Below are 16,349 nucleotides of genomic sequence, written 5' to 3' on the forward strand. Positions count from 1 at the left end.
TGCCAGTCCCATCCCTAGTGGCAGCAAGCACTCAGCCCAGGAGGCTGGCAGTGACACCACAGCTTCCGGTCCCAACAGCAGTGACACTGTCCCAGGGCCTTCGGGGCTGGCGCAGACAAGATTACCATGCACAGAAAGGCACTCTGCCAGCAGCCTCTTTGTGAGCCCTTTGCTCTGTTCTTCCCTTCCTCCAAACCTCTGCTGTTATTAAAGACAGTCTCTCTTTAAACAAGCAGCGCCTGCCAGTTGCCTGGGTTGAGCGAGTGGCCTGAAGTAAGTAAGACCAGCGAAGCATGCCCCGGAGTCCACCCAGCAGCAGGTGGGTGAGTGCCTGCCACTCGAAGCCACTCAGGAACGCACCTGCTTCATAGCAGGCTCTGCCCTTGATGCTCGTGCTGCATTAACAACACCTCTAATTCAGCCTGGGGATGTCCAAAGCATAAGAGAGACACAGGCTCTAGGACAAGATTCTTCAGCCACCTATTCATTCAGCTAGAAGTACTGAGGGAAAGCAGTTTCTTGCTCAGGGCTGGAATGGTCAACACAGAATGCTGTCAGGATGCTTCTGTTTTTGGCTCAGTACTTCTGAATCCCTTCCATTTTAAAAATAGCTCTTGTTGTACCTTTTATTGTGAATGTAATAACAGGTACTCATTATAGAGAATTCAGAAAAGTAAAATGAATACAAAGGCCTCTCCCTCCCCAGATGCCAGGGATATGAGAGAAGGTAGCCAGAGGGAAAAGTCAATGCAGCTGAAGAATGTGGGTGAGAGCAGCACCAGAGATTTTGACATATTTCTAGAAAATCGGAAGTGAGTGATTGCATAAAGATCAGAGAAAACACTGCCCTCCAGGTAGGCACTGGAGCTGGGCCTCTCTGACCAAGATGTCTAATTTGGAGCTGGTTGGTGCCAAGAGCAGGACTGGTTATAACACAGAATTCAGAAAGCTGATTTAATGGTTGTGTAGGCAACCATTGGTCCCTATTCCAATTCCCAATCAGCTGGACAATTGACCCAAGGTGGTTTTATCCTTAGGCCCCAAACAGAACATAGTCCTCTAATAAAACTGAACAACCTACTTGGAGAAGACTAGGACTTGAATATAGGGGTTATACCTGTAATGAAACCTTCCTTCTGCAGCCCTGGGGGAGCCCCCACACACTGCCCACCAGATCCTACTCATCTACCCTAGAGCCGGGCCTGCCAGGTGACTGACTGGCTAATAAACTTGGGAGTTGTTGGTCAGCACACCCACCCCTTTTTCACAGGAGAGGTCTCCTGGGAATACTAACTTACCCATGTAAGTCACCTCTATTAACCAGCGAAGACCTTTGTTAAAAATATGTATAGATAACTGGGGATCAGTAGATATTTGAAACAATCCAATGTCATGGGAAAGAACGACCTAGAAAAACTAAGAGCAAATTTTTAGAAAGGGAAATCAAGGTAATCTAGGGTAATGAAAATAACTTTAAAAATTCTAATAAATAACTGATTTGAAAAAGACACCACATCCTATCCACACAACACTAGGTGGTGTGAAAATTAAATAATCAGAAGACAATGTTTTCTGGAACATAGAACATATGATTGGGGAAAGAAAAGTAATAGGAAGTCTAAAAGTTAAAATCAACATAAACTTTCCAGAATGCAGAGGAAGAAGTAAAAAAGATGGGACATATCAGAGGAAGAGACATGAGGATGAATTCAGTGGCCTCAGCATCTAACAAGATTCCAGGGAGAAGCGAGAGGAAAAAAAAAAAAAAAAACCAATTACATAACAGAAGAAAATGGCCGCAAGCTAAGAAAGGCAAAAGTCTTTAGGGTTTAAAGAGTCTACCAGTGGCAAATCAGAATAAATTGATTACAACACAAAGTACAGCAAAGGAGATACGTCTTCATGAAGACCCTCCAAGATGAGGCTTCTAGGCAGAAAAAAAGGGTATTTTTGCAAATGAATAAAAATAATAATGACATTAAACATTTAAATCAGTAACATTGAATGCTAGAAGACAGTGGAGCATGGATTTTCTAAGCCCAGAGAAGAAATGGCAAGACCTCAGAACTCTATGCTCAGCCAAACTATCATCAGATAAGGGCCAAATAAAAATACTTTCAGACATGTAAGGTCTCAGAAAATCGATGTGCTTTCTAGGAAGAAAAACTGTTAAGGTATACTTAGGGGAGCCAAAAAAAAAAAAAAAATCCAATAAAGTGGAAATCATGGGACTCTAGAAAAAGGGATCCAGGGTGCGATGGATGGAAGTCCCAGATGTCAGGGTCATAGCAGATCTGAAAGGAGGGGATAGGGGGTGCACACAGTCAACGAGCACAGGATTAAGAAGCCCAACGAATGAAGAGAGACAGTGAAGAAGGAACCACAGCTTTCTTTTGTCAATCAGAAAAAAGAATTAGAAACCCCAGGAAAAACAAAAGCACAACTAAAAAGTGGCTGCAGAAAGTGATGGTCTCAACGAGAAGCAAATAAAAACTGTTAAGAACTTGTCAACTCCTGAAGCAGAAGGGAGGTGAATGGCCCATTCTTCTTCAGGTGGCCCAGGTTCACGGCCAAAGATTATATTTCCTTCTTTCTATGGACTTCACTGCAAGACTCTGGTCTATAGCAAATGATATATATTATATTATATACATAATAGGTATAATATAATTTTATATAGCATATTAAAATGCCATTAACTTTTGACACCCTATTTACAGACGAAGAAAGCATGAAAGATCCTCAGTGTCAAGACGTTCACACTTTTTGCTGAAAGCAAAATCAAGTTACCAGCTAGCATGGCAGAAGCCTGAATGCAGAAAGAGGATTCTGTGGTTCCTGCCACAGAGATGATTCACATGCTAATTTCTTCATCCTATACTGATGGAGTCCAGATAGGCTTCTAAACTATATGGACAATAATGGCTTAAATGTGCTATTTAAAGTGATAGAGGTCATTTGATTTTAATAAAAGGTTTTAATAAAACTTTGTGGGGAAGGGAAAGAGGTAGCAAGAAGTAGGCTATTTATGAAGGTCTAGAGTTGACGAATCAAGAAATGGTAAGATAAGCATGTGAGTTACAATTATACTAGTAACCCCAAGAAATGTTTACAGGTGCTTGCTTGGGGCATTGGGATTTTGCATGCAGATGGGGGCATAAGACTATTTTTATTTTTATTTTTTTTAAGATTTGTTCTATTTTATTTGAGAGAGAGAGAGCACACATATACACACATGAGTGGGGAGAGGAGCAGAGGGAGAAGCAGACTCCTGAGCAGGGAGCCTGATGTGGGGCTTGATCCCAGGTCCCTGAGATCATGACCTGAGCCAAATTCGAGAATTGGCTCTTAACTTAGTGAACCACCCAGGTGCCCCAACTTTTTAAGCTGACTATCATTTTATATTTTTTGATTTTTTTAAAACCAGGTATTATGCATTAATGTAAAAGCACTAAAATAAAAACAAATAAGATTTAAAAAAATCACCCAAAAGTTCTTGACATCTGAAGAATGTTTATTATGAACCAAATGTTTGTGTTCCCACAAAAGTCATGATGAAACCTAATCCCCAATGTGATGTTATTTGGAGGTGGGGGCTTTGAGAGGGGAGGTGTCATGAAGGAGATAGTGTCCTTACAAAAGAGACCCTAGAACACTCCTCCCCCCTTCTACCATGTGAGGACACAGTGAGAAGATGGCTATCTAGGAAGTAGGAAGCAGCTCTTCACCAGACACTGAGACTGCTGGTGCCTTGATATGAGACTTCCCAACCTCCAGGATAGTGAGAAAACAAGTTTCTGTTGTTCATAAGCTGCTCAGTCTGTGGTATTTCTTTTTTCTTTTCTTTCTTTTTTTTTTTTTTTTTAAAGATTTATTTATTTATTTATTTGACAGAGATCACAAGTAGGCAGAGAGGCAGGCAGAGAGAGAGGAAGGGAAGCAGGCTCCCCGCTTGAGCAGAGAGCCTGATTTGGGACTTGATCCCAGGACCCTGAGATTATGACCTGAGCTGAAGGCAGAGGCTTTAACCCACTGAGCCACCCAGGCGCCCCTCAGTCTGTGGTATTTCTTTATCACAGCTGAGACAGACAAAGATGGTGCTCTTCCAGCTTCTTCTCAAGGGGATCCCTGAGGAGCTAATCAGCCTATGTAGATTGGGAGGAGTCCAGGAACTGGTGGTGTGTGTGCACATGCGCACATGTGCACACATACATGCATACACACATGGGGAAACCAGTGTTGATCTAAAGACTACCGGTGCCCCAGAAGGGGCCCCAGACCAGCACTGCTCTGAGACAGCATGTTTTTCACGACGGAGGATGCTCTCCCTCTTCTGATAGAGCAATTCAGCAGACAAAGGCTGCGGGGCCATCAGGGCTGCCACCGAGAATGGCCAGGAAGCAGTCGGTGATGGTGGCAGTGGAGGGGCACGCCTCCTAGAAGGTTTGTGACTTCACTGAAGAGAAGTTGCGGATGGGCTTGTTCCTGAGTGCATGTGAGGGACTTCTGGACAACAACACACACATGGTCTTTTAACACACATGGGATCACAAAGGCTTTGATCTTGCAGATGGCTCACAGTTCCGTTTGTCACTTCATTCAAGTCTCTGCACAAATGTCACCCCTTGTGAGCCTTGCTTGACCACCTTCGCTAGAATACCACGACCAGGGGTGTCTGAAGGGCTCAGTTGATAAATCAGTCGATTCTTGGTTTCATCTCAGAGTCCTGAGATGGGGCTCTGTGTTCACTGGGGATCCTGCTTGAGATTCTCTCTCATGCTCTCCCACTGCTCCTCTAACTGCCCCCCACCGAACTGCACACACTCACACACTCTGTCTCTCTAAAATAAATAGTCTTTAAAAAAAAAAAATGAATACCAGGACCACACTAACACATCTTCTATCACTTTCATTTTCTCTCTCCATTTTTCCAGAGTTCTACTCTGCCCTTGATGTGTAATTATATATAATCGTGTATAGTTATTTATAAGTTAATATATTGGTGTATTAGTTAATGACTTTTCTGGATTGGATTGCAGCTATTTACTTTTCCCTCCAAATTTTTATTTAAATTCTAGGTAGTTAGCATACACTGTAATATTGATTTGGGGAGTAGAATTCAGTGATTCATCAATTACATCAATTACATACAACACCCAGTGCTCATCACAAGAACTGCCCACCTTAATACTGACCACCCATCTAGCCCATCCCCTACCCACCTCTCTCCAACAACCCTGTTTGTTCTCTGTCATTAAGAGTCCTTATGGTTTGCCTCCCCCCCTCTTTTTCCTCCCTTCCCATATGTTCATTTGTTTTGTTTCCTAATTTACACATGATTGAAATCATATGGTACTTGTCTTTCTCTGACTCACTTATTTCAATTAGCACAACACACTCTAACTCTATCCATGCTATTGCAAAATGGCAAGATTTCATTTCTTTTGATGACTGTGTAGTATTCCTGTGTGTGTGTGTGTGTGTGTGTGTGTGTGTGTATCATATCTTCTTTATCCATTCATCATTAATGGACACTTGGGCTCTCTCCATAGTTTGGCTATTTGATAAGCCTGCTATAAACATCAGGGTGCATGTACCCTTTTGAACTTGTATTTTTTTATCCTTTGAATAAATAGTGCAATTTCTGGGTGGTTGGGTAGTTCTATTTTTAACTGTTTGAGTAATCTCCATACTGTTCTCCAGAGTGGCTGCACCAGCTTGCATTCCCCCCAACAGTGTAAGAGGGTTCCCCTTTCTCCACATCCTCACCAAAACCTGCTGTTTCTTGTGTTGTTGATTTTAGCCATTCTGACAGGTGTGAGGCAATAGCTCATCAGGGTTTTGATTCATATTTCCATAATGATGACTGATATAGAGCATCTTTTCGTATGTCAGTTGGCCATCTGGATGTCTTCTTTGGAAAATTGTCTATTATTGTCTTCTGCCTATTTCTTCTTTTTTTTTTTTAAGTTTTTTTTTTCAGTGTTCCAAGATTCATTGTTTATGCACCATACCCTGTGCTCCATGCAATACATGCCCGCCTTAATACCCACCACCAGGCTCACCCAACCCCTAACCCACCTCCCTTCCAAAACCCTCAGTTTGTTTCTCAGAGTCCATAGTCTCTCATGGTTCATCTTTCCCTCCAATTTCCCCAAACTCATTTCTCCTCTCCAACTCCCAATAACCTCTGTGTTATTCCTTATGTTCCACAAGTAAGTGAAACCATATGATAATTGACTCTCTGCTGGACTTATTTCACTCAGAATAATCTCCTCCAGTCCCATCCATGTTGATATAAAATTTGGGTATTCATCCTTTCTGATGGAGGCATAATACTCCATTGTATATATGGACCATATCTTCTTTATCCATTTATCTGTTGCAGGGCTTCTTGGCTCTTTCCATAGTTTGGTGACTGTGGCCATTGGTGCTATGAACATTAGGGTACAGATGGCTCTTCTTTTTCACTACATCTGTATCTTTGGGGTAAATACCCAGTAGTGCAGTTGCAAGGTCATAGGGTAGCTCTATTTTTCATTTCTTAAGGAATCTCCACACTGTTTTCCAAAGTGGCTGCACCAACTTGCATTCCCGCCAACAGTGTAAAAGGGTTCCCCTTTCTCCACATACTCTCCAACACTTGATGTTTACTGTCTTGTTAATTTTGGCCATTCTAACTGGTGTAAGGTGGTATCTCACCTCAACATGAGGCAGGAATCTATCAAAATCCTAGAACAGAACATAGGCAGTAACCTCTTTGACATCAGCCACAGAAACCTTTTTCAAGACATGTCTCCAAAGGCAAAGGAAACAAAAGCGAAAATGAACTTTTGGGATTTCATCAAGATCAAACGCTTCTGCACAGCAAAGGAAAGAGTCAACAAAACAAAGAGGCAACCCACGGAATGGGAGAAGATATTCGCAAATGACACTACAGACAAAGGGCTGATATCCAAGATCTATAAAGAACTCTTCAAACTCCACACACACAAAGCAGATAATCACGTCAAAAAAATGGGCAGAAGACATGAACAGACACTTCTCCAAAGAAGACATACAAATGGCTAGCACACACAAGAAAAATATTCATCATTATTAGCCATCAAGGAGATTCTGTCCATTTCTTTTCTTTCTTTCTTTCTTTCTTTTTTTTTTTTTAAGATTTTTATTTATTTATTTGACAGAGAGAGAGATCACAAGTAGGCAGAGAGGCAGGCAGAGAGAGAGGAAGGGAAGCAGGCTCCCTGCTGAGCAGAGAGCCCGATGCAGGACTCGATTGCAGGACGCCGAGATCATGACCGGAGCCGAAGGCAGTGGCTCAACCCACTGAGCCACCCAGGCGCCCCTCTGCCCATTTCTTAACTGGATTATTTGAGCGTTGTGTTTGATAAGTTCCTTACAAATTTTGGATATTAGCCCTTTATCAGATATGTGATTTGCAAATATCTTCTTTTAGTTTTGTTGATTATTTCCTTTGCTCTGCAGAAGATTTTGATCTTGATGAAGTCCCCATAGTTCATTTTTGTTTCCCTTGCCTACAGTGACATGTCTAGTAAGAAGTTGCTGTGGCTAAGGTAAAAAAAAGTTGTTGCCTGTGTTCTCCTCTAGGATTTTCATGGTTTCCTGTCTCACATGTAGGTCTTTCATCCATTTTGAATTTATTTTTGTGTATGGTGTAAGAAAATGGTCCAGTTTCATTCTTCTGCATGTTGCTGTCCAGTTTTCCCGACACCGTTTATTAAAGAGACTGTTTTTTTTTCTATTGGACATTCTTTCCTGCTTTGTCAAAGATTAGTTGACCATAGAGCTGAGGGTCCATTTCTGGGTTCTCTATTCTGTTCTACTGATCTATTTACCTATTTTAGTGCCAGTATAACTGTCTTGATGATTACAGCTTTGTAATACAGCTTGAAGTCTAGAATTGTGCCTCCAGCTTTGCTTTTCTGTTTTCATGATTGCTTTGGCTATTTGGGGTGTTTTAGGATTGTTTGTTCTAGTTCTGTGAAAAATGCTGGTGGTATTTTGATAGGGATTGAATTAAATGTGTAGACTGATTTGGGTAGCATAGCCATTTTAATAATGTCTATTCTTCCAGTCCACGATCATGAATGTTTTCCCATTTCTTTGTGTCCTCATCAGTTTTTTTTTCCTAAGTGTTCTATAGTTTTTAGTGTATAGATATTTCACCTCTTTAGTTAGGTTTATTCCTATAGGTATCTTACTGTTTTTCGTGCAATTGTAAATGGGATAACTCCTTGATTTTTCTTCTTCTTCATTATTGCTGTATAGAAATGCAACAGATTTCTGTATGTTGATCTTGTATCCTGCAATTTTGCTGAATTCCTGTATTAGTTCTAGCAATTTTTTGGTGATGTTGTTTAGGTTTTCTTTATACAGTATCACGTCGTCTGCAAATAGTGAAAGTTAGAATTTTTCTTTGCTCATTTGGACGTATTTCTTCTTGTTATCTGACTGCTGAGGCTAAAATTTCCAGTAGTATGTTAAATAGAAATGGTGAGAGTGAACACCCCTGTTTTGTTCCTGATGGTAGAGGAAAAGTTCTCAGTTTTTCCCCACTGAGGATAATATTAGCTGTGGATCTTTTGAATATGGCCTTTATGATGTTGAGGTGTGTTCCATCTATCTCTACTTTACTGAGGGTTTTAAATCAAGAATGGATGCTATTTTGTCAAGTGTTTTTTCTGCATCTATTGAGAGGATCATGTGGTTCTTATTCTTTCTTTTATTAATGTAGTGTATTACATTGATTGATTTGCAAATATTGAACCACCCCTGCAGCCTAGGAATAAAACCCACTTGATGGTGGTGAATAATTTTTTAAAAGTACCGTTGGATTGATTTGCAAGTATGCTGTTGAGAATTTTTGTATCCATGTTCATCAAGGATATTGGCCTGTAATTCTCCTTTTTGGTGGGGTATTTGTCAAGGTAATTCTGGCCTCATACAAGGAGTTTGGAAGTTTTCTTTCCATTTCTATTTTATGGAACAGTTTGAGAAGTATAGGTATTGTTAGTTCTTCTTTAAATGTTTCATAGAATTCTCCTGGAAAGCCACCTGACCCTGGACTTTTGTTTGTTGAGAGATTTTTCATTACTGATTGAATTTCTTTGCAGATTAGGAGTCTATTCAAATTTTCTATTTCTTCCTGTTTCAGTTTTGGTAGTTTGTATGTTTCCAGGAATTTGTCCATTTCTTCCAGATTTCCCAGTTTGTTGGCATATAATTTTTCATAATATTCTCTTATAATTATTTGTATTTCTGTGGTATTGGCTGTGATCTCTCTGCTTCCATTCCTGATTTTATTTGGTACCCTTCTCTTTTCTTTTTGATAAGACTGGCTAGGGATCGATCAATTTTATTAATTCTTTCAAGGTACCAGCTCTTAGCTCCACTGATTTGTTCTACTGGTTTTTTGTTTCTATATTGTTTATTTCTTCTCTGATCTTTATTATTTTCCTTCTGCAGTATGTATTTGTTGTTCCTTTTCTAGCTCCCTTAAGTGTAAGGTTAAGTTGCATATTTGAGACTTTCCTTGCTTCTTGAGGTAGGCCTGTATTGCAATATACTTCCTACTTAGGACTGCCTTTGTTGCATCCCAAAAGTATTGGACTGCTATGTTTTCATTTTCATTTCCTTCCATGTACTTCTTAATTTCTTCTTTAATTTCCTGGTCAACGCATTCATTCTTTGTAGGATGTTCTTTAACCTCCATGTATTTGCGGTCTTTCCAAATTTTTTCTTGTAATTGACTTTAAGTTTCATAGCATTGTGGTCTGAAAATATGCATGGTATGGTATCAATCTTTTTGCACCTGTTGAAGCCTGACTTGTGACCCAGTATGTGATCTGTTCTGGAGAATGTTCCAGGTGCACTTGAAAAGAATGTGTATTCTATTGCTTTAGGATGAAATGTTCTGAATATATCTGTTAAGTCCATCTGATCCAGGGTATCATTCAAAGTCATTGCTTCCTTGTTGATTTTCTGTTTAGATAATTTGTCCATTGCTATAAGTGAGGTTTCAACATCAACTATTACTGTATATTATCAATGAGTTTTTTTATTTTTATTATTGATTTATATATTTGGGGGTTCCTAAGTTGGGGGTACAAATATTTACAATTGTAATTGTAATACTTCTTGATGGATAGACCCTTTATTTTTAAATTTTTAAAAATATTTTATTTATTTGAGAGAGAGAGTGTGTGCATGAGCTGGGGGGTGGGCAGAGGAAGAGAGAGAAGCAGGCTCCCCACTGAGCAGGGAGCCAGTCTAACGTGGGACTTGATCCTAGGACCCTGGGGTCATGACCTAAGCTGAGGGCAGACAGATGCTTAAATGAATTAGCCATGTTGGTGCCTGATGTTAAATTGTTATTATCTATTTCTTCTTTCCAATAGAACATAATTATCTCATGGAAAACGGGGGTTTTGTCCACACTCCTGTATCTAAGTGCATAAACCCAATGTAGGGCACACAGTAGACACTCAATGAAATCTGGTTAGTGATGGAGTTACATTGTTTTAAACGTATTCTTTTTCAGTTACTCTTCCTGACTGAATTTAATGTCCTTTCATAGTGTTCCCCACAGCATCTTTAGCAGCCTCCGGGTTCTCCACAGTATAGATGCAGCCTGCTTTATGTAACTGATCTCCTATCTTTGGACACTGAATTTTTCCCATTTCATTTTCTATTAAAAACAATTCTATAGGGGCTTCTGGGTGGCTCAGTGGGTTAAGTCTCTGCCATCGGCTCAGGTCATGATTTCAGAGTCCTGGGATCGAGCCCCGCATCAGGGTCTCTGCTCAGCGGGGACGCTGCTTCCCCCTCTCTTCTCTCTGCCTACTTGTGATCTCTCTCTCTCTGTCAAATAAATAAAATCTTTAAAAAAACACCAATTTTATAATGCATATATTGGCAACTAAATGGTTTCACATGATTGCACTAATGGATTCTAGAAGCAGAATCACTGGGCTCAAAGATTTCAGTCTTTCAGAAAGCTTATACCAGAAAGCTTGCTCCTCACCTGGATGCGAGATTCTAAAACCCTCAAGGTGGCCTTACATTGGAAAAAAAAAAAAACAAAAAAACCCCAGAGGAGTAGCTGCTCCATAGCAAAGCCCACTTATGGTCCCTACGTGCAGCACAGGAAGGAAGGTAAAAGGGCAGAAGGCAAGCATCAGCTTGTCTACTCAGGTTTGGTCTACACGATGGCATTTAGGGGCTTATTATCTTCATTGAGGGAGAAATACAGCTGTACAACAGCATGTACTGAGTGTATCATCCCTTTTATGTAAAACTGCATTATATCACCCGTATCATTGCTATTAATACAAATGGACAAAATTATGTGAGTGCTTTCTCTGTCTTAGGCATTCTGCCAAAAGCTTTCCTCAAATCATTTTGTTTAATTCATAGAGCATAGCATAAGGAGTAAGACCATGAGTGCTGGGGCAGGTGGAGACTGGCCCAGGCATTTACTACCTGTGTGGTTTTGAGCAAATTCCTGTCTCTAAGTCTCAGTTTCTTCCTCTATAAGATGGGGATGACAGTAACCACCTCCTAAGGCTGTTTGAGGATAAACGATATAACACAAGCAATAAGTTGCCTGTCACAATGTAAGGGCTCAGTGATTTCTTATAACAGCTCTACAATGGTGAGCCTCATTTGGAGAGATGGTAAGTTGAAATATAGTGAGACTGACTATCTTGCTCAAAGGAGCAAAGTACCTGAGCAGGGATTCAAAATTCCATCATGCACATATGTGAGTCACAGGCTCAGTGGAGAGACTGGCTCTCTTCAGTGTATTCTCCTACAGCATTTTAATTTACTACAAATAATATCTGTCTTTTTTTTTTTAGTATCTGTTATTTTTATCAAAAACCCATAAAGCTATTTTCAGAATGTAAAATAATATAGCAGAAAAAAAATACAGAAGACTTTGTCCTTGGAAATCATAACATCTGGGCTTATGATTTATTTGATAGCTTTAAAAGCACAGAAGAAATGCAACTCTAGAAAAGAACTGTTCTCCAGGTTGCATCCTCTGCATGCTGCCCTGCTCCCTAAGCCACTGACCTCTGGGAAGGACATGCAGGTATCTTAGCTCTGCAGCTGAGGGTTCATAATTGTCCTGGTTGGGGATAGCCATGACTGTGCCCCTCAGTCTTTTTTTTTCTTTTTTGTCATGTTAGTCACTATACAGTGTATCATTAGTTTGTGATGCAGTGTCCCATGATCCATTGTTTATGTACAACACCCAGTGCCCCGTGCAATATGTGCCCTCCTTAATACCCATCACTGGACTAATACATCCACCTGTCCCTCTCCCTTCTAAAACCCTTAGTTTGTTTCTCAGAGTCCACACTCTCTCATGCTTTGTCTCCCCCTCCGATTCCCCCCCTTCACTTTTCCCTTCCTTCTCCTAATGTTCCCCATGCTATTCCTTGTGCTCCACAAGTAAGAGGAACCATATGATAATTGGCTTTCTCTGTTTGACTTATTTCACTCAGGATAATGTCCTCCAGTTCCATCCATGTTGACCCAAAAGTTGAGTATTCATCCTTTCTGATGGCTGAGTAATATTCCATTGTGTATATATATATGTATATATGTACATATATATATACATATATACACACACACACATATATCAATATGGACCACATCTTCTTTATCCATTTGTCTGTTGAAGAGCATCTTGGCTCTTTCTACAGTTTGGCTATTGTGGACATTGTTGCTATGAACATTGGGGTACATATTCCCCTCATTCTTTGGTCAAAAGGACCTTTTGGGACACTCACCCAGCCTTCTCAGTACAGCCTATGTTGTTCTGGAAAAGCTGGCTCCACTCCCCTGTCAGCATGTGAGTGGTCACATGACACAGACCTGCCAATCAAGGCCAAGATGGAGGTTTTTACTGTTGTTCTTGGAAGAACATGCTGCCCTTCTGCTGGGTTGACTCCATGGCAGAATGAAAGTCGGGAGCTGCTGGGGTCACCCTGCCATCACCTTGCGGGGGAGATATTTGTGGTATTCTGGACAAAGCAGATCTGACAGTGGGAAGAGACAGGATCCTGCTGCTATACTTCAAATACTTTGATCTACTCAAGCCCAAGGTTAACCCCTGGACTCATCCATTACATGAACCAATGTATTCCCTCTTTTAAACTTCAAATTGGGTCTCTATTATTTGCAACCAACAATCTCCATACTTCAAGTATATAGGGAGCTCCTACTCCAGGCTTACACAAAAACTCTTGGCATTCAGAAGCATGTTAATGACCTCTACAATAAAAACCTCAGCTTGCTCTCAAGTTTTGGAATGGAACCAGAGCACTGTCCTGGGCTGCTGGGAGGTGGGAGGTTGGACTGAATCCTTGGAGAATGACTGACAAAGCCATAGCCCTATTTGGAGAGCAGACAGCTTTTCCTTTAAAAAGTGATGTGTTCTAGACTATGTTTTGACTTAGAGTTAATGTGGAGAGCTTTTCTGGAAACCCCAGGGAAGGCTCAGTTATGATGACCTTCATTTGATATTAGCTTTTTATTTCACTTATTTTAAAATGTATGGCTCAGAGGACACTCATGGATGCATGAGGTTTGTGGGGCAGAGGTGTGGGGAGAAGTGTGTGAGGATGCCGGTACCAGGGTGGACTGGGTAAGTGCACTTTCAGGGTCCCTGGCCCATCTGAGGTCAGCCTCTTCCTAAACAGACATGACTTTAGGCAAGGGCAACGGCAAGAAAGAAGACTTGTGTCCACATCCTGCTGGAGTGGAAGGCAGAGTGGACTCCTGCATTTGTGTGTTGATTCCTTCCTTTGCCTACTCATTCATACTTTCATTCCCGCACTATTTATTGAGTGTCCTATGTGGCAGGCACTGTGCTAAGTATGTAGGCGGTGACCAACAGATGAGGCCACAACCCCTCCGTGCTGCCAGACTAATGTCTTCAAAGAGTGGCAGCTGTGTCATGAGATGGGATCAAAAGCCAAGCCAAAGGCATCTCAGGAATGGCTGGACACAAGCTTTGGGTTCTGGATCATTTCCACAGAGGTGTGTGAAATAGGAACCAACCTGCTTTATGTCTCAGGCATCTTCTTCAGTGATGTCCAAACTGCTGCCTCTCAGCTGTAGTACACACAGAAGAGGTGGGCTTAGGAAGGGGAGGGCTCCACCCTCCTGGTGACAAGACTTGCCAAGAGCTTCTGGAACTGTCCAGAGGGGCCCTGCTTGACTTCTCTGCCAATGATCCCAAGTAACCCCAATGAATGTTCCCACAATGATTCTAAGCTCTCTGTAGTTTCACCAACTTAAGTATGAAAGTTTCTTAAAATACTAGAGATTTTTAAAAAGGCAACAGCAAACTTTTAAAATTCACAATACAACATAGTTAGAATTGATGAGTTTTGGTCCTTGGAACCACTTCCTCCCCTATAAAATGCAATAATAACTGGTGCTCCACAAGGCTGCAGGAAGAATTCAATAACTCAGCCCAGGGTGTCCGGAGAAAGGCCAGACCCTTGGTGCCCACTGGGGATGCCAGCAGAATCTGAATGTGATGCACATATTTTCCCTGCATAGCCTCTACACGTCTGTCCTCATTAAATGCTGCCAACAAGTGATTTCCAGTGTGAGGCATGTGCACTGATGGGGGCAAAGGCACCATCTTTTGGTAGGAAGGTTCCCCCAGATGTACCTCCTCTTGGAGATTCTGATAAGCCTTCCCTCTGGCACCCCTGCCCTCCCTTCCCACTTCGCTTCCTAGTAATAAGAGCTATTAAGCAAAAATAATGATGAGGCAGAAAACAAGACTGAGAATGACAAACTGCCTACATGATATAAATAAACATATGGTATTGACGTATGCCCAGACTTGTCTTGATGAGCTCTTGCTCATCACCTGTCAAGACAACAAGAGGGTGCTGGAAGGGGGAAGGAGAGCTATTTTATGTAGGTTGGTCAGGGAAGGCCTCTCTGGTAAGGTGTCTTGAGCAGAGACAAGAAAGAGGAGAAGGAGTGGGACCTTCTTGAATGGCAACTGGGCACCCACTTGGGATCAAGTTCTCTTTTGCAGCTAAATTCCAACCAAAACAAAAGATGGAGCCCCTTTCCTGTACCTACAGAGAATCAACAATATATTTTCTAAATTCTTTAGAAGCCTCTCCTCTCCGTCTCTCTACCTTGTCTCACTACCTGGTGTCACGATGTTTTCACTAATTCCCTCTCAAGGAAGGCATCAGGATGAAAACTGACGATTCCATAACCACTAGAGAGACTGGTCTCTTAAAAATGATACAAGCCCCGTTTAAATGCATTTTGCCATCATTTATTGAGAGCCTCCTCAATCCTGGCTTCTTCAAATGGAACCTTTTCTGCATGGAGAGAACTCTTGCTTCTGTGTCTAGAAATTCAGAACAGGCCTTTCCCACAAAGTAGAAGATTAAGAGAGGTTCTCATTTTAAGAAAATTAGGGATGTTTTTCTAGCTAAGAGAAGCTTTAAGAAAGAAAAAAATATGGGGGAGGGGGAAACTTGTCCTATCAGAGATGAGAAAAATGGATGATAATTAAAACAGTGTGATACATTTAAAATGAAATCTTTAAAAAAAAAAAGAAAACAAATAGCAAGATGGTAGACTTAAACTCAATCACATCAAAAAATTAAATTTAGGGACGCCTGGGTGGCTCAGCTGGTTGGACGACTGCCTTCGGCTCAGGTCATGATCCGGAGTCCCGGGATCGAGTCCCGCATTGGGCTCCCAGCTGCATGGGGAGTCTGCTTCTCCCTCTGACCTTCTCCTCGCTTATGCTCTCTCTCACTGTCTCTCTCTCTCAAATAAATAAATAAAATCTTTAAAAAAATTAAATTTAAACTTTTTATTTCTACATATATTGCAAACCCCACAATACATTTTATTATTTTTGTTTTTAGTCAATTATCTTTAAAGAATTTTAAAATAAAAAATAAATGAGGCATGTTTATTATTTAAAAAAATTAAAAAAAATAAAATATAATTAAAAATAGGAAAGAAACCTGGAAGAAGATATATAAAATATAACTGTTGATTTCTCTGAACAGTGATATTATGGGTAGTTTTAATTTCTCAAGTTGTATAAACAGACACTATTTTACAAACAGAAAAGAATGGTACTATATCTTTCTGGATTTTTCCAAGTAAAAGGAAGAGAGACCATATTCCCCTATAGTATAATAAGAAGGCCTATGGCCACAGAAAGAGAGGATTGGCACTCCTATGTACCCACTTCTGGATGCATTGGGAAAGTCAGCAATTACTCTCTTCGAACCCCAGTGTCCTCATTTTAAAAC

General features: G+C 40.8%; 1 protein-coding gene across 8 annotated transcripts in view; it reads right to left on the reverse strand.

The window, feature by feature from the left end:
* Positions 1–16,349, reverse strand: part of MYRIP (myosin VIIA and Rab interacting protein) — a 392,721-nt gene that overhangs the window by 92,719 nt on the left and 283,653 nt on the right. The window lies entirely within an intron of this gene.

The sequence above is a fragment of the Mustela erminea genome, chromosome 1, assembly GCF_009829155.1.
Source record: "Mustela erminea isolate mMusErm1 chromosome 1, mMusErm1.Pri, whole genome shotgun sequence".
Taxonomy (NCBI): domain Eukaryota; kingdom Metazoa; phylum Chordata; class Mammalia; order Carnivora; family Mustelidae; genus Mustela; species Mustela erminea.